General features: G+C 37.2%; 1 pseudogene; it reads right to left on the bottom strand.

The window, feature by feature from the left end:
• Positions 1–4,812: 4,812 nt before the first annotated feature.
• LOC128014349 (retinoblastoma-like protein 2) lies at positions 4,813–17,861 on the bottom strand (annotated as a pseudogene).
• Between the last annotated feature and the right edge of the window lie 2,708 nt (positions 17,862–20,569).

Raw genomic sequence — 20,569 nt, 5'->3', positions numbered from 1 at the left:
TACTGAGGTGCTAAACCATTCAGGGCTTTATAAGTAATAAGCAATATTTTAAAATCTATACGATGTTTGATAGGGAGCCAGTGCAGTGTGGACAGGACCGGGCTAATATGGTCATACTTCCTGGATCTACTAAGCTTCATTTTTGACCAGCTGTAGTGTGTTTACTAAAGGTCTAGTTCAGCCAAAAATTAAGCCATAAATTACTCACCCTGAAGTAGGGATGGGTATCTTTTACATTTTATCGATACCGATACTGCTTACCGATACCGATACTTATCAATACCTTTATCAATCCTATTTGCAAACGGCATACTGCACTTGTGATCGATATGATACCTCTTCATTCACTGCTACAAATTGAAGGTGGTCATATAAGTACGATTTGAACCATACTAATGCACTTCCACTGATGCCAACAAAGTGTGCAAGTCTATTCAAAACGAATGTGTTGCACTAAGATCCAATAGCTCAGCAACCACGATCAGATGATAAAAGCAGATCATTTGTAACTCTAAGGAGAGCAGTCTCAGTACTATGATACAATGTGTGGATTGATGCCTGTCACTGCTGTTTTGTCTGGGGTTTTGTTCTGCCTTTAAAACCTTTTTTTTTCACTCTTCCTCAATATCCTGTGAAGACTGAGCTACTTAGACAGTCCACAAAAGCATCAGATGAAAGACGGAATACTACGTTCATTTTCACAGTGTTAAAAGACAAGAGAGAACTACATTCATTCCCTGCCGCTCTTTTAATAAGACAAACAATACAAGAATTTGAACATTCACAGCACACTGCAACATCTTTAGTTCAAAGTCATATTTCTTTCTCTCTTTTAACCCATATAAGGTAGTTTATGTGCTATATTCTCGTAGATTCGTACAATTATGGTTGAACCAAATGGAGAGAGAAAAGATAAATTCTCACAGGTCTATAGATTCAGATCTTCATAGGAGCTCAGACATTTCTCATCGGTTCTCTGATACGGTATCCACATTCATCTCAGAGCTCTGTACTCTTACTGTATGTCAACAAGTGTCTCATGTGTGTCTTTTTACACAGCTGTAAGATGAAAACCCTTACACAGAAGACCTGAGCTGTGAAAGATCAAGCTCTGAGCCATAACATCGTGTTTTTTTTACTGCTCTCGATCCTTCACCAGCAGGGAAATGTTTCCCGTTTGATCGAGGGCAAATATCTCATGGAAATGTTCTTAAAGATGGCCTTGGAGATGAATTAAACTCTTGCTCTGTTCGTTTTTGTTTTTACGAGAGCACACGGACATTACTGACAGGTATTGTCTGACATCTGCATAAATGTAGTGCATATTTATGATGTGTCAGCTGTGTTTGCCACGGCGCGCTAAATCCAGCCCCTAAAGCTGCCAGCGGTTCAGGATTGACAGGTCTGTGAGTGACAGAAGGAATATTTCTTCAGGAATATCAGCTCAATGGATTACCTCAAAACAAGCCTGCGTTTTACAGCCTCCATGTTTCCACCGCTGCTGTGATTGTAAAGAATGAGAGCATATATATATATTAAAGAGAGAGAAAAAACACTGAATATGGGTGTGTGAAGGTATTTTCTGTTAGACTTTCTCTGGACAAACTTTATCAAATGCTACTTTATCATTTACACAGAGGCACGGAAATGAATGGGATTCCTAATCAGATCGAAATAAAGAGCATCATAATGCTTTTATTTTAAACCTTAAACCGCATGAACACATTGCATTACACCAAACACACAAAATAATGCACTTTTTAGCAACATCATACGACCCCTTTAAATCTAATCCAATTGAATGAGATTCAGATTTTTTTTTTTGAGGCCACTGAATGAAATGCAACATAATAACCATCCCGGGCTCTCATTGATGCTGAATGAGGCGTATGAGAGCAGCATGTGGTCATATTTCAGACGCTGAGATCACACACTGACTCATGGCCTCAGCTATGGCCGGCTTTCATTCAGACTCAGGAGCAGAAGCGCTGAGACCCACACACAGTTCCCAGAAGCTCTGAATCATTTCCATAATGATGATGATGGAGGTCAAATCAACACAGGTGCCCCCACAGCCATTCTTTTCAGCCATTAGATAACGTCTTGATGTTCGATCGCTAATAAAAGGAGACTCCATAAATTATCTCTGGGTGACTAAGAACAGATTTTAACAGCATAACTCCATAGACAGGAGCATGACAATGAAGCCAGTAATTCCATATAAGAACAATATCAGATGCTGAAGAGACTGGGATGGACCCTGCCCACATGCAATAAATATGCGTCTTGCTTCTTTTCCAATAAAACCTTTTAGTTTTTGACCCTCTGTGATTAGTCACATTTGAAATGAATAAATAAGCAAAAGCAGAAGCCATCTGTACAGTGTAAGTATTAAACCTGTGATCGACTGAAGTCACAGATACATCATGTTATTCAGGTACAACCAATCAGAAACCTCTTTCCCACATTCCTCATTAAATATTCATTACATTTGTACAATTGCAGAAACTTAAAGGGGTCATCGGCTGCCCATTTCCCACAAGCTGATATGATTCTTTAGGGTCTTAATAAAAAGTCTATAACACTTTGGTTAAAATTTCTCAATGGTAGTGTAAAACAACACCCTTTCAGCTCTGTTCACAGAGACCCGTTTCGGTGCATGTCCCTTTAAATGCTAATGAGCTCTTCTGACCCCGCCCTCTCTTCTGTGGGGTCACATGCAGTTATCTAAGAGATGGTAAACTTTAGCCGCATTCATCATGAAACTTGCTAGTTAGCACGTTATTAGTAAAAACGATTTGCAAATAGGTGCGCCTGCTGCCACCCATTATTATGCTGGAATGAAAGTATAGTTCCTAGCCATATTGGCCTAGAAAATCGCAACTTTTCATTTTCCGTCTGTCTTAGCACAATGTAACTACAGAAGAGTCAAGTTTTAAATAGGAAAAATATCAAAACTCTTTGGTCATTTTTGAACGAGACGCTAACGGTCTAATCCGATTCAATGATCTATGCTAAGCTATGCTAAAAGTGCTACTGCCAGACCCGGAGATAGGCTGAATGGATTACAAAACGGTAAATTTAACAACCTTCTCTGCTTTCCCTATTAAAAAATTTAACTGTGTAAAAAATTTTCTTTATTATTATTATTATTTGGGTATCATTTTCATTTGTGTTATATCCACGTAACGTTGACATAAAAAAAAGTCCACGGCCAAGAATACAGATAGTGCCTCCCTTTTGTTCAAGAATGTTGAATCTGATTTGTAACAAGCATTAGTGACAGAATCATCAGCCAATCAAATTTTGATGTTCAATGACAGCACCCCCTCTGTGTCTAGCATAGTTCTCATTGCTACCCCCAACCAGGGTTGCCAGGTTTCTCAACAAAACCCACCCAGTCACATTTCGAGGGGGGTCCCCTGTTAAAAATCACGTTCCAGGAGTAAGATAGCAGTTACAGAGATGTGTAAGATAGATGTGTAAGGGTGTGTAGTTAACAGCTGCCTACTGAAGGCCCTGACTGATACCCCACAGTACACTACTGCTCTAGGGGAGGTGGAAAATTAGCCTTTTTCAAAAATAGTGCTGTGTTCCTTTAAATAATGTCGTGTCCTAGCTCGCTGCAGTTGGCCAACTGTTATCAACCTCATAAATATGCAAATAAGTATCTATGTTTACCCTAGTGTGAAATGATGAACTTCTCTATTCAGGATTAGAGGATAACACACAGAACAAGGTAACACAGGATTACAGTGTCTCAGACATCCGTTCTGTATTTCCCCTCAAACGTTCAGCATAACGAGAGCAGACTATTCATCCCCTGGCTGCTGCGAGGCAGGTTTCAATATTAAATTCATACAGTGTGTTTATGAGTAATGCTGAGTCAGGGAAGATGATTCAGGTCATCTGGCTCCAGCTCACTGCTGCTTATTGTGTGATTTGTATTATCATAGTGTGCTCTAGATATAATAACCCCATGATATCTGAGCCCAGGCAGGACAGACTCTTTGTGTCTGCTTCACAAGCTTTGAAGTTTGTTGATGACACATCACATGTGGCATCAGTCCACATTCCTGCCCTGTTTGGGTTATAATAAAAGAACAAACCCTGTCCTGCTCTGCTTTTACATTGTATTTTAACGTAATTAATTTTAAAAGCACCTAATTGTTTTATTTTCGGACAGCATTTGTTAGTTTTTGTCCCTTTTGTCTTTGAGAGGAGATGAGGGAGTCCATCCACTCCCTGATGTAGATTTGAGAAATAACTAGAAAATTCATGCATTTTTTATCTAAAAATCATATATAATATTATGTATATAATTCTTAATTATAGTAAAGCTTGATTACACTAGAAGCATCTGCATGAGTCACTTTTACAGGCCTCAACCATACATATCCATAACTCCAGTGCTCCATCTGCTGGGAAAAATGTATTATACAGAGACAACAAAACACTATTTATTTTATCCCCACTTTCAATTCCTATATAACAAAAAACCGATGGGATATCACCTACAAACAGTCATTTAATATATTTGAAAGCCATAATTTAAAACTCTTTTAATAAGCCTACAATGCAAATCATACATTATATTTTTTTAGTAACTTTATAAACTTTATAAATAACTGTATAAAAGCACTAAACTTTTACAAAAAAAAAAAAAAAAAAAAAAAAAAAAAAAAAAATATATATATATATATATATATGTATGTATAATAAAACTATATAAATAAAAAGTATATAGTATACAGTACTAAAATAACACTGCATTAGCGAACGTTCCATGATTTTTGGAAACAGTCTGATCTGAACAATATGATTAAATATTTATTCAATATTTCAGACTATAGCCTGGTTAAAAACAACACAGAGTAGACTTGATGTAGACTAAAATAGCACAGCTTGAGGCCATTTTTCTAAAAATAAAAATGTTTATTAATGTTGGATGATAATTTAATGCAGAGAGATTATCAGGAAAGGCGAAAAGCACTTGCAACAATCACATAATTCTTCAGAAATAAGGGAAGGAAATATGATCTTATGTTATCAAGCAGAAACGATTGAATAAATTCCTTTCAGAACTGAAGAAGAAATAAGATTCTAACATGTCTAATACATGCAGAGAACAACAGGGCAAATAAATATATTAAAAAGCACTCACCTTCTACTAATAACATGATTGTTAACCTGATGTTATTCATCTAACGAACAACAGTTAGAAAAATTGCATAAATATATATTAACCAGCTTTACACACATACAACACAGCAAATCCACAGACACACTGAGTTCACATACATCTCTATACATCTTAAAACTCTTTATGAAAAATAACTCTTTATAAAACATTAATTGCTTAAAAATCTCTTTCAGTCTTATGACACGTGAGCATTTTAAGCAAGCTCTATGTCTACAAAATACTCTAGCTTCAGAAATATCTGAGATCACCGGTTGATCATAGCTGATCAGTTTGATTGTGATTGATTAGATAAGCTTTTTGTAGCTTGTCTGTTTATTAGAAATGGCTTTAAATAATTATTTTTCTCCTGGAGATGAAATGTTCATGTCGTTCAAATCCCATACTTTCTTTTTGTTTGACACAAAATTAGATATTCGGACAACTCCTTGTATCCGAAGGAGCCCCAAACACGACATGAAGAGAAACACAAGATATCCTGGATTTAAAGGGGTCATATGATGATGCTAAAAATAACATGATTTTGTGTATTTGGTGTAATGCAATGTTTATGCAGTGATGCAGGTAAAAAAAAACAACAACATTATTTTCCACATATCGAACATTATTGTTGCTCCTCTATGCCCCTGTCTTTCTGAAACGTGTCGATTTTTACAAAGCTCATCGGTCTGAAAAGCTGTGCTTTGATTGGCCAGCTATCCAGTGCGTTGTGATTGCGTTGAGTTCCTCAAGCGTATGACGGAAATGTTATGTCCCTTACCATATTTGGAAACACACAGCGTCTCCACGACAACAATACTACACCGAAAATAAAAGTTACGCATCCTTTCTTTACGTAAATATTTGTGTGTTGTCTATGCAAATCTCCCCACACTGTGATGTAGATTTGATTTAGGAAAGAGTGGACGAGTATTAACCTTTATAAAGAATATCTCTTTGGGTTTAAGACTTAAGTCTTTGCGACTTTACAGATGTCATATATGCACAAACAGCTTGTTACACTCCAAAAACAAGGAAAACTTAAACTCGCATCACATGACCCCTTTAAGAATGATTCCCTACGACTTATTCATCCACCCCCTCGGTTTAAATAAATTGCTGCTACATTTGCTTCCTCTCTTTGCTTGAAGGGATACTTTGATACTGAGATACTTTGCAAAATTAACATGGAAATTATGACAGAAGTTTCAGAATTTGCTCACTCGGGGCGATTTGCTCGTTGTGACTCTTTGATTGGTGGAATTTTTTGCACAGAATCATGGGAAATGTAGTTTCTAGATTATATAAAACATAAGTGATGGCTTCAACAATAGCATATACCATCAATTAAAAACTTCTGAGCGTTAAATAGATCTCTCTTTAAAGGTTTATATGTTTTTGTTTAAACTCAGTTTCCCTATGGAGAACATGAAAGTTGTTTTGCTTCTAGAACCCGACTGTTGTGCTCTCTAGAATACAGGCTTGGCTGTAGTCGCACATTCAAACGTGATTATTTGAGTATCCGAAACTCTGTCCAAGCTGCTGTGTGGGCAGAACATTTCGAGACTTGCTTCTTTAATTAAATGCGGTAGTACGTCCAAAACACTGACATTGTGGGCGAGGGTATCTTTACATGTGTTGATGTTGTGACCTCATCAGTGGGAGGAGCTTCGGTTGTTGGACACATCCTGCAGGCGTCTGATTCTCCTGGCAGAGCCTTTTGGCGGGAGACTGCTGCTCTTCCTCCAGGGCGATACTTCGCTTCTGGGTGGGCGTCTCGCCCGTTCGGATCATGCTGTTTATCTCTCGCAGCCGCTGTGGGATGAAGTGAAAAATAGTTTAAGTACTAGGTTTTGATGAACCTGAAGAGTGAATCTGAACAGGAAATGTTTTTATGATAGCGTTTTGTTCTTTTACGTTGGATGGGCTGGAGCTGACGTAGTAGAAGATCTTGTCTCGAGGAGTAATTGGGCTGCCGGTCTTGTGTGGAGAGATGTAGATGGAGTGATTGTGGGACAGGAGCACCCGGCGTGGAGAGCCAATGCGGAGGCACGGATACGAACAGAGGGGCGGAGCTTCAGCCTGCAAACACACACACATCTGCAGATATAAATCTGAATCTACACTTAACTGACTGGACAGGAAGAATGACCCTTGTCGTTTGAGAGCAGCTTTAAAGCAGAATTTGATTTGAAGTTTGTGTTATTGATTCAGATATTTTCTTGTGAATCAGTCAATAGTTACCCCGTTTTTTAGCGAGTTGCTGGAGTAACGCAGAGCGAACTGTTTGATCTGTTTGATGTAGACCTGGTTATAGAAACGGATGAGGTCTCCCCTCTCCTCCTCCTGCTCTTGGGTCGGGGTGGATGGGGCACTGCTGGGCTGGGGAATGAGCAGAGTGCTGCTGGAGCTCATGGACACGGGACTGCTCTCACCGCTGGCTGCAAAACAGACCTGGTCATATGTCAGCCTATAAAAGACTCATCACTAAAATAGTTTTTCAACTAAAACCAGGCTTTATCTTCTCATCAATGAGTAAATGTGCAACAAAAAAAAAAAAAGTTTTTGAATGTTACCATGTTATTACGCTGCTATTTCTACAATTAATTGAGAAATTAATTTACATTTCTCATTTTACATGAATAAAGTACAGAAATACCACTGGGATGCAGGAAACCCAATGCATTAAATATGAAATTCCCAGTATCAATTTTGAAATCAGTTAATTTAATTGAATTACTTTGACTTATGTCACATGACTGATCAAAAACAGTCCAAATTTATGAAACCGACATATATATTTTCTAACAAAACAACATCAATATTACTCTGGGATGTTTTCAAACACAATATGTAACGTAATAAGGTGTAGCAATCAATAAATCAATACAAATAAATAAAATAAAATATGGATCTTGGCTAATTTGCGATAGTTACACATTTCATTCCTGTGGTAAATCTATAAAACCACCAAAATAGCAGACTGTCCAGTGTCTAAAGCTCTAAATAATGTGTGTTACCTTGTTCTGGTCCTCCCTCTGTGTGTGAGCGCTGTCTGTTTCCTGAGTGGCGTCTCTTTCTTCCAGAGATCAGCACACTCCTGTACACCTGAGATACTATCTTTATTAATATCTCTTTCATGTTAACTTCTTCCTTACTGTTTTTACAGATGCACTGAAGATACACTCACGCTGCTGCTGGCCTGAGGTTGAGACCTGTAGCACTTCATGATCTTCTGAAAGGACTTATCCTCTTTTGTCACCTGAACAAACGGACAAAACAGTTAAAACAGCCATTTTCTTACTGTTTTGATAAACATGTATGTGTGATATACTGTAGCATGCAACCTTGATTTCACACATCATCACACATGCGATTTTCATTTGCGGGACAAAAACTGCTACAGAAGTCTAGAACATGGCCAATTACATATAAATACACACATGAATACCTATATAAATACTTATAAATAATGTTTAAATACCTTAGTCATGACATAGATGGCACACATGAGGAGCTGGTCCAGATGTCGGTCCATCATGAGATCGGTGCGGTGCACTAGCGAATACTCAAAACATGTCCAGATTTTCCTGCGCAGGTCTGCGCTGATGTCCAGTTTAGCACATAAGTCTCGAAGGCGCACACTAGCAAGGTGATATACCTGATGGGGGAAAGAGGCATTATTTAGGATTGAATGACATCTATTATATTTGATATTTCGATCATGATAACTCTCTGAACAGTTTAAGCATGCTGATAGATATGACAATGTTAATACATTTGGCTTTTGGAAGACTAGATTAGCTACACACTGCTGCTGCTGGACTTGCTACTGCTAATAGACACGCTGCTGTGAGCTTGTTAGATATACTGCCGCTGCATTAACAGACACAGATAACTCCTGTAGCAGATAGGAGGTGCTGGGGAGGTGGAGGGTTTCAGAAGAACAGATCTTATTGTACCTTGCGGAAGAACAGACATAGGGAGCCGGTCTTCTGTGCTTGTTTGGTGGGTGTTCCCTGATGAGGGCTCTTCCTGTCCGGAAGCACTGTGTCTGCGGGTGTTTCTGTCAGCTGCTGTGTGGTCTGGGTGCTGAGCGTTGGCAGTGCCCCCCCACTCTGACCCATCACGCTCACCTGCACTGGGATGAATGTGATGCCACCACTCTCATTTGCTATTCCTGCAAAACAAAGATGTAAAAAAAAAACATAATCTGTAATTGAAATACAATGTTTGCCAAATATATTCTGTATTTTTACTGTTAGAAATACAATATTTATACATACTTTACAGATCGATAATTGTCAAATAATTTACAGAAATGTATTTATTTTATTTGATCATTTCTGCCAATCAGATTGCTTTGTCAATATTTACATATCTGGCTCAGTGTTTGCTGTAAGCTGGTCATTATTCTGAAACCCTCCACCTCCCCCAGCACCACCTGTCTAGATCTGCTTAGAGATGTATCTACTATATGCCTATGCACGAAGCAGCAGCATATCTTATGATCGTAGCAATGTATAGTTATGTGTGTTGTTTTTTACGGGTATTTTTATTTTTTTAAGAAGAATCAATGGGGGTTTTTCTGTGGCATCACCTACTGAATGACAGATTCATAAAGGTACTAATGATAAACGGACTATTTTGTAGATTTTGTTTTGCACCTTGAACAGGTATGGTGACCGTCTGGCCATTGTTTGTTGTGACAGTAGCTGTTGCCATGGTGACCACCGTCTGTCTAGCTGGGATGGGGCTGACCAGAGATGGCTGAACCACTTTTTTTGGTTTAGCAGACTCAGAGGTTGAATTTCCATCGACAAAGAGGCGGCGACAGGCCGTGCCTGAAGGGGGTGCACTGTAGCGATCATCGAGAGATATAGGGGAGGGAGAAACACCTGCAGTTGAAAAAAGAAACAACATATTTAAATATGCACATTCGGTTTGTTTCAGTAAATGTACAGACATCATCTTGCATTTAGACTCAGTGCTTGTTTCATTCATAGTAAGTCACCTTTTCCTGCTCTGGTGATATTACTGCTGAACTCACTTTTATTGGGAGTGTGTGTGGTGCTTCCTGAACTGTCCTCCAGGTGTTGAGGAGGCATTACCTGTAATATAGTTCACGCTAAAGTATATTCTTTTATTTGTTAATGTGGTTATAAGCGGTTATATTGTTCTGACCTCCTGGCAGGCAGGAATGCAGTTCTTGGCCTCTCGGATGCTTTCCCACAGTGGGGAGTTTCCTTTCCACGCCAAAGATTCCAATACCTGCTCCTCCACATGGTTTAGATATTTGACTACTTCCCGGAAAAGACCCTCCTCCGCCCTCACCAACACCTCAATCACCTGTGAACATGATCGAGAGGCTTTGACTTTTATGCATGAATGCATAACATTTTATGTTTATTTTCTATCTCTATATCCGTCTACCTTATAAAAGTGATAAGCGGGGAGGTCAAAGATTTGCAGCACTCTGGGAAACTCTCCTGGTGGTCGATACGAGAAGATTACGATCTCCAGGCAGCAGACAATGAGTGACCGGTGAAACACATCTTGCTCTAGAATGCCCTGAGACATGATATAACATTCAGCAGAAAGTGTGCTGCTAATATTCAATAGTTTTGCATTCCTCATTGCTTAGTTAAGGCATATAGTTTGATTTGTGATGAAACATACAGACAGGTCCATATCTCCAAGTCGTTTCTTCTCCTGGTTGATGATCACTTCCAGTGATTTGTAATAAAGTGCCTCAGCCAAGTAAAAATACTTCACTGCAACATCTGTGAAAAGGGATGGCCCAATTTTTGGGGATCAATAAACAAACTATAATTGTTTGAATTGTGGAGAAAAGCCTTGAGCTACAAATTAAAGAAAAAAGATAATAATATGACATAAGGAAGTATGAACATGTCTACCTCTCGCCAGCGTCTTGTAATCTTTTCCTGTTACTTCATAATTCTTAAGAAAAATCTCGGACATCTCCTTCAGTCTGGCTGTTATGGACTCACTGGGGTCTCTTACACATGATCTGTTACACACAAACAGAAAACATCAATGATTCCTGGGCACAGAAAATTTCACTGTGACTTTAACAGTTCACTGGAATCACTCCTGCCACAATCCCTAGAATCCCAGTTCACTGCAAACTTTAGTATCACCTTTTACTTGAATTCCTGTAATCAGAATATACTGGAATCGCTTTTGTCATATATATATATTTTTTTTCTGGAAACAGTGGTATCATATTTTACTGTGATCATGATTCAAATGAACAAATGTTGGACCCACTTTATATTAAGTGGCCTTAACTACTATGTATTTACATTTGAATTAATAATTTAGTACAATGTACTTATTGTGTACATACATGTTTTTACATTGTACTTATATTTAAAAAAACAACATGTAATTACATCTGTATTTAATTTCTGTAATTACATTTATAATTACACTGTTGACCCATACTTTACACCTTAACCCACCCTTAAACTTACCCATACCTCCAACCCTCTCCCTAACCTTACCCCTATCCCACCTCAATAGCAGCAAAAGTGTTTTACAATACAATATGAACACAATAAGTACATTGTACTTATTTTTTTATGTAAGTACACAGTAGATAAGGCCACCTAATATAAAGTGGGACCCAAATGTTTGTACTGGTATCACAATTCACTGGAATCAGTTCATAGTTGGAATACTGGAATACACAGTTAACTAATCACTGCTAAAAAAATTATATTGAAATAACTGGAATTACGTCAATTCATTGGACTAAAATCTTACTGGATTCACAGATTTACTAGACTCTTTGGAATCACATATTTACTGGACTATCTGAAACACTGTTTATGGAAGAGTTTTACTAGGGATGCACCGAAATGAAAATTCTTGGCCGAAACCGAAAACCGAAAAAGAGAAAACCAAGGCCGAAAACCGAAACCGAAACACCGAAAGAAATTATGCCAATTATTAGTACCATTGCATTTATTGCTATGACCGTGTACTAACTTTACTAAAATTAAGACATTGCAATTGCATAAATTAATATTAAAGTTTCAAAGATAATTACAATTACATAACTTATTAAAAAAAAAAAAACATAAAAATACATAATTACAAATGATGCAAATATTTATTAAGCACATTGCAACAATGCACAGTATAAAATAAAATTCAAACTAAAAATGTATCCCACTCATGTGTATATTTAATAAGCCTGCAGAAAGGTTTTAAAATGAACAGTTCTCTCATAAAAACAAAGTGCATTTAGGTGAAGTGCATTTGAAATTGTTCTCTGTAGGACTATAAAGTGCATTACTTCTCCAGTAGGCAAGACTGTTATCACTTCTGGGGATGGGGACTTCAGACAGATAACCATCTAGCTGTTGAGCAGTTGAGCTTGTCATCTGCCTGACATTTGAGACATATTTGAGAGAGTGTATTTAAATAGGGCCAGGGCATAAATAAACATTTTTATCAAATTAAAGCAGAAATCTAGCAGAAAATCTAGCATAAATATGGCTACAATCTGATATATGTTTGTGTGTGTGTGTAAGAACAAAATAGCCAACGTATTATTATTATTTGAGGCACTTTCTTGCAGAATTCCACTGAACATATCAGACAACGATGGTGCATGCCACTCATCTGGTGCAGAGACCAGTCTTTTTTTCTGCGCTCTGATCTCAGTCTCCTGCGCTTGGCGCTACTCCGTCTCCACGTGGGTTCTCCGCATACAGCGCGGCCTGGATCATTTCTCGTGCGCGCTGCCTTATTTCCGCATACAAGTAATGGTTTTATAACGCGGATCAAGCACATTCGCGATGAAGTGCAGAGGATCCGAAAAGATATCAGTGAGACGTGTGCTAACAGACTCTATAAGACTGTACTTTTCTTTGTTTTTACTTCGTGGTCCGTCTTATCTCTTTGTTAGGAGACGCTTTAGTGCTGCGAATAAAGGAATACGAAGAGAGAGAATGTTCTCACTGGTGTTAAGTGAATGTCGCGTGGAGCACGTGGTCTTTGCTATGCAGGTGCACGTGCAGGTCGCGGTTTCTGTTTGCGTCATCACAACATTTCGGCCGTGCTGTTTCGGTGATAAAAGTCTATCGGCCGAAAACCGAAAAGGCCATTTTCGGCCGAAAATTTTCGGTGGCCGAAATTTCGGTGCATCCCTAAGTTTTACTGGACTCCCTGGAATCCCATTTAACTGGACTCTTGGGAATCACAGGTTTATTGGACTATCTGGAATCACATCGTAACAAAAAAATAAACTTCATAATCACGGGAAGAAGGAGGCGGGAACCGCCGAACATTCAAATGAAAACTTTAATAATAAAATAACCAGGCCTGGTCATCTCTCGTCCTTCTACGATGGAAGAATGCAGTTTTTCTAACATGGGAAATATGGTTTTCAAAAGACAAGTTGATGTCTAATATGACACCCAGATTTCTGACTGTAGAGGAAGTAACAGTACATCCTTCTAGTTGCAAATAAATCTACAAGATTCTATGTCCAATAATTAATATCTCTGTCTTATCCGAATTTAATAGGAGAAAATTATTTGTCATCCAATCTTTTACATTTTTAACACACTCTGTTATCTTAAATACTTGAGAAGTTTAATCTGGTCTCGTTGAGATATATAGCTGAGTATCATCAGCATAACAGTGGAAACTAATCCCGTATTTTCTAATAATATTACCAAGGGGCAACATATATATTGAAAATAGAAGGGGACCTAGGACGGATCCTTGTGGCACTCCATATTTTACTGGTGATAAATAAGATGACTCCCCATTTAAATAAACATAATGGTAGCGATCGGACAGGTAGGATCTAAACCATCTTAGAGCCTGCCCTTGAATATCTGTATAGTTTTGTAATCGATCTATGAGTATGTCATGATCTATGGTGTCGAACGCAGCACTAAGATCAAGTAAAACTAACAATGAGATGCAGCCTTGGTCTGATGCAAAAAAAGGTCATTTGTAATTTTAACAAGTGCAGTTTCTGTGCTATGGTGGGGCCTGAAACCTGACTGAAATTCTTCATACAGATCTTTTTTTTTGCAGCAAGGAGCTCAATTGAGCAGTTTTACTGGACTCTATGGAAATACCGTTTAACTGGACTCTCTGGAAATATAGTTGTACTGGATCCTCTGGTATTACCGTTTGACTGGATTCTCTGGAATTAAAGCTTGTTGGAATTACAGTGGAATCAATAAAAGGACATTCCATCTGATTACAGTAAACTGTGATTGTAGTGGTTCTAGTAAACCGACAGTAAGTACAAGAACTCTGCTTCTTGTATTTAGGTGTATGCAGCAGATTGAGAGTAACACAAAAGCTACATTGGGCTCACCTGAATATGTCTCTGAGTCTAATGCTGGGTCTGTATTTGAATCCTGTCAGCACAGTGTGCAGACGGCCCACACTCTGCATGGTCGTGGAAACGGGTACCCACACTGTTTTCCGGCATGTACCTCCTTCCTGTCAAAGGAGTGGACACTTTCAGAGCAGATGCCTGTGAAAAAACCCACAAGTTTATTGATATACACACTCCTCATACACACAGTTCAGAGAAGCACTGAAGAAACAGAGAGAGCGAGGAGACTGTAAACTATTTAATTAAGTATTTAAATGAAAAACTCACAGACTGTCACCAAAATGTATTGGCTCCAAAAAAAAAAAACTGTCAGCGTGTCTTATTTCCCCTTCAAAAGAGAAACAATTGCTTATACCAAACAATTTGAATACAATAAACAATAATAAAAATAAATCAAACCACATCATAACACAATTTCAAGACATAAAATATGATTTAACATGACATATACTGAATATTCCATAAGAAACAATGTTGGATGATATGATGTAAACTTTAAATCTTTTGACTACCAGAATAATTTAAAGTTTGTATTGTTTTTGTAATGTAATATCTCTTATGCTCACTAAGGCTGAATTTACCTATTCATTTATAAAAAAAAATGTTTAAATCAAAAATCCATTAAAAACTATTGTATTGTAAAATATTATTGCCATAAAAAAATAAAAAAGTAATAATAATGATAATTATATATATATATATATATATATATATATATATATATATATATATATATATATATATATATATATATATATATATATATATATATATAAAATTTTAATTTATTCTTGTTTGTCAGTGTGACAAAATCTTTCAGAAATCATTCTAATATGCTGATTTGGTGCCGATAATTATGAATATTTATTAGTACTCAGTTATTAATAATAGTTCTTATTATTATCCATGTTGGAGACAGTTTTTGCTCTTTGAAATGTTTGTGGAAACTATGATGCTACTTTTTTCAGGATTTTTTGATGAACAAAGTTTTTTTCAAAGCATTTATTTTAAATCGAAATCTTGTGTAACATTATAAATGTCACTTTTGGTAAATTACTCTAAAATGTGTGTATCACTCCACAGCTCGAGCTGCATCGGTAAACATTAAGGGAACGCCCCCAGCGTGACCAAGCTCTGAATCACATCTAATCAGCCCAATGGAAGGGCGAGATGTCATAGGCGGGTGACATAGCGACCCGGAAGCTATAAAAGCATGTGAGGTGGAACTTGCATCGGCTTTCTGACATTCAGAGCAGCTGTGCTCATGGGATTCACATATGGATCCAGTGGAGGAAATGGAGTCGGCTGAGTACGTATCTTCTTCCTCCCCAGCAGATCCGGTGCCTGCTCTCAGGGTTTGGAGGCCCATGCTGCAGTTCTTTCCCCCAGAGAGAGGGCTCGTCGCTCCGCCTGTCTTCCTCCGAGGAGGCTGATGTGGAGGGCATCAATGAGCTCGCCACCCATTGTACAAGCGCCAGTTTCACAAGTATATTATGCCTAATATTATAATGAGAAGCATTACTGAATGAAAGAATGAATGAGACATTAGTGTAGCCCTATATTGCTGTATATTATTACTGTACAGTGCTTTACAGTCATGTGAGGGGGAGCGGAGGTTGCACAGTTAGCTCTCAAGTGGGCTGATTGAGCTTTTCCTCTTGCAAAACGATCTGTTCTCCCTGCGCACACTATGAGGAGTCCGTGTCCGTGCCTGCGTTCCTGCAGTTCTGATCCCGCTGCTGCTGAGGCACGACGGCGATTGAGATCACCGGCATTGCACATGATCTGGCAGATGGGTAGGAGACGTATTCTCCCTGTCTCCACCCACTTTCCCCAGATCTAGTGTTCCCTCTCAGGGTTCAGTTTCTCAGGGTTTGCGCTGTGGTTTCTTCCCTCTATGAGTGAGAGCTCGCTGCTGCAGCTATTTTTCTCCGAGGACACTGATATTGCTTGCGTGAACATCGGCTCGCGCGCTGCCGAGGCAATGTGTGTGTTACATCTTCCTCCGAGGAGGCTGAGGTGGTCAGCAGGGGATTCTGGGCACGAGCAGTCCCAACCTACCCTGTTCTTGCTCCTCATTCTAGGAGTGTCACCTTTCGTATTCCCCAGAATCTAGAGTCAAGGTGGTGCTTCTAGCGGAGCGGAAGGCCGTTCTACAGACAGTCATTCTTGCTGGATAGTCTTCATCTAAAACATGATGCTATTCCATGGTTACATAAGTTTTCTTGTCATAGTAATAATGTTATATAAAGGTTACAAAAATGTTTCTTAGAATATTCATTAAGTACAAATGACATCTTAAGTGTGTTACGAGAAAGTTGTTTTACAAACATTAAGTTTTAAGAATGTTCTTCAAGTAAAAATGATGGTTATCCTTTATTTTAAGGACCATTTCACACTATTAGCATGCTCTTTACTAACATATTGGCTGTTTATTAGTATTTATAAAGCACATATTAATGACCTATTCTGCATGACCATATTTGAGCTCTCTTAACCCACCGCATGCCTAAACTGAACTACTACCTTACTGATATTAATGAGCAGCAAATGAGAATGCTCTTCTAAGAATATTTTCTCTCAACGTTATCAGAATGTATATCAAATATTGGTGAAATTATAAGAACGCTCCATCAACATTAAATGTAATGTCCTGACATTTACTGTATATAACCTAAAATAGTTGTTACAACATTCACTGTTCGCTGGGTGGTCTATATATACAAAATATAAACTCCTGTCCAGCTATAACCTAATAATCATGACTTCCTGTAAAGTTAAAATTATGTGTATTTTAAAAAGCACTATACAAATACATTTGACTTGCCTTGCAATTACAGTGCTTAAAAACAACACTGCAATGCATTCAACGCAATACTTTCCATCTCCAGTGGGATTTGACTGAATTGCTAAGACACAGTTTTTACAAATAATCAAACAAACAAATATGCCAGCCTTTTTAACTTCCCAAATATTACTGTAAATGTCACTCACTTGAATGCTGGACCTGCAAGCCAGAAAACATGCACTATGCACCTTTCACATCTATATGTTTTAGATTTCCATTACACAGTTAAGCTGAATGAAGTTTGCTGCACTTGGTACTTACATGCATTTTCTTATTTTAGTCCCCAGATAAGGTGACTTTGCATCTTTAACAGCAGCAGGCTCTTCTCCCTGCGTTGAGTTCAGCAGAATGAGGGATTTTGCTCCAGGTCAGTATACAGAGGGACACAGATCAGCCTCGGTGACCTGCTGAGCTTTACTCAAACGCAGACAAGTCCTGACTTGTCATCTGGGCTGGTTGCTGTGTTAAGTGACTCACGCAGCACATGAGGAAGTAAAGCACTCAGCTGTCATACTCTCGCTCTGCTGCACTATGCTTTTTAGGCTTCAATTTCACAATTTACTCATTAAATATTTTCTCTGAATATACCTGTGTAAAAAAGAATGTGTGCTCTGTTTAGATCTGAGCTTCATGCATTGCTTACTGCATGACCTGCAGTAATTTATGGCATTAATAATGACACGATTCAGAAGGATTTACAAATGAATCACTTATGAATTGCTCAAAAGATTACGTAAAAAAAAAAAAATAATAATATTATAGTCAAACGAACATCTGAATGTGACATCTTTCCTGAGGCTTATGTAGCGCAACTGTTTGCAAACTGGTCAGTTTGCAGTTGAAAAAAACAGGATCTAGGTAAATGTCTCTGAATAAAAGTGTTTATTTGCTTCTCAAGATGAAGTGAAGACAAATTCAGCAGAAACATTTGTATTAGCTAAAAAAAAAAAAAAAAAATTCTTATAAAAGTGGAAGTGGAAATATTACAAATCTATGTGAATCTTATGAAACCATTTAAGACCATATCCAAGCAATATTTTCTAGAAATTAGAAATGTTATTTTCAATAATTAAAAGCGATACTTAATAATAATAACTATTTTATTATTAATGTGTGTGTGTGTGTGATGTTTACAATATTGTAAAATTGAAAATAATACATTCAATATCAGTTCTTTAATCTTTTTAGACTGTGCTGTTTCAGTTTAATAAAACTTCCCCACACATTATAGTGCGCCTCCTGTCTAATCTCAATTAGATTTTATATATTATAAAGCACAATATAATTTTAACTCTTTCTCTTTTGATTTTCACCATGTTTTCTACTTGATCAACCTCTGATGAAATTATGCAGCATGGCTGATCTTGCAGCTCAACACAAACAACTACACTATCCCTGTCCAACAAGCCAAACTCACTGAGCATTAGCATTAGCATTAGCATTACCCCAGTGACTCTGAGGATGAGATGGGTTTGTGTTCATGTGTGTGTGTGTGTGTGTGTGAGCCTGCTGGCCTCTGACCGAATCAAACATGCCTGCACATGCCCACATAATGAGCACAGGTCACATGATCAAGCTGTCTGCACTCTCAGCCAATGACGGCCTGCCCTTCTGTCAGACACTGCTAATCTCTTCAGTATCGCTCCTCTCCTTCTGTCCAGCCTTTCTACCCTCAGTCCACTGTTCTTTAGCAATGACTCATTACAGCATAAAAGTCTTGCTCTTATGAAATCAATATTTAATGCACTGTGCAGACATGATCTAACTCTCACAAAACTCCCTCTCCAATTCATTCAAATGATTTCTGAAACAACAAAAATGCTTTATGATGATGGCATTACTACAAGCTCATTAACATATGACCATTCTCAACATTCTGTGTCAGTATGTGGAGGCTACCAATCATTGGAGGTCATTTGCATATAGAATCATTAAAGGCACAGTAGCAATACAGGAAGAAGTCAGAAATAATAGTAATACTGCTGCTATTTGAAACAAAATAAATGACTTTTCACACAAAATCTGTTGCTCCATTAATGTTCAATACTAATGTATATATTTTTTCTGTAATTATAAAATTTAGGTGCAATTATATATATATATATATATATATATATATATATATATATATATATATATATATATATATATATATATATATATATATATATATTAACACACATATAACACTGTAACACGGTGTTCATGCTTTGTTTTTGTTTTAGTTTTTTTTAAATGCCTTTTATCATATATTTTACCACTGTTTCCAGGCAGGGTTTGTGTAAATGTTAGGGTTCATGATATCACAAACCAAGGAAGTAGCTTGCTGTAGTCCATACCAGCCGTTTGTTGTAGGCCTTAAAAAGCTAATCCTGTACAAGAAAGCCCCTGAGATTTTAAAAGTGTCACATTTCCATATTCACAGTTCAGTTCCTTTACGAACTCCAGTTTGGGAAACCTTGATGTAATATTATGTTTAATACACTTCATGTTGTTAATTACAATATATCAAATATATTTTCGTACTATATTTTTTGTAGTTTTACATCATTATGGCACAAGGTTATCCTATTAAAATCAATGTTATAAATAATATACGACAAAAGTAATCTGAAAGTGATTAAAAAGTAGTCTGATTACCTAAAATGTGTAGTGGAATGGATATACAGTACAGATCAAAAGTTTGGAAACATTACTATTTTTAATGTTTTTGAAAGACGTTTCTTCTGTTCAACAAGCCTGCATTTATTTGATCAAAAATACAGAAAAAACTGTAATATTGTGAAATATTATTACAACTTAAAATAATAGTTTTCTATTTGAATATACTTTCAAAAAAAAAAATATTCCTGTGATGCAAAGCTGAATTTTAAGCATCATTCCTCCAGCCTTCAGTGTCACATGTAACATCAGTCTATCACATGATCATTTAGAAATCATTCTAATATTCTGATTTATTATGAGTGTTGGAAACAGTTCTGCTGTCTAATATATTTGATCAATAAAAGGGTAAAAAGAACTTGATACAAAATAAAAAAATAAAAAATTCTAATAATATATTTTCTTTACTATCACTTTTTTATCAATTTAACACATCGTTGCTGAATAAAAGTATTTATTTTATTTAAAAAAAAAGAAAAAAATTACT

Source organism: Carassius gibelio, chromosome B25 (assembly GCF_023724105.1).
Source record: "Carassius gibelio isolate Cgi1373 ecotype wild population from Czech Republic chromosome B25, carGib1.2-hapl.c, whole genome shotgun sequence".
Taxonomy (NCBI): Eukaryota; Metazoa; Chordata; class Actinopteri; order Cypriniformes; family Cyprinidae; genus Carassius; species Carassius gibelio.
The sequence above is the reverse complement of the archived record's forward strand: the minus strand, read 5'-3'. Positions and strand labels throughout refer to the sequence as shown.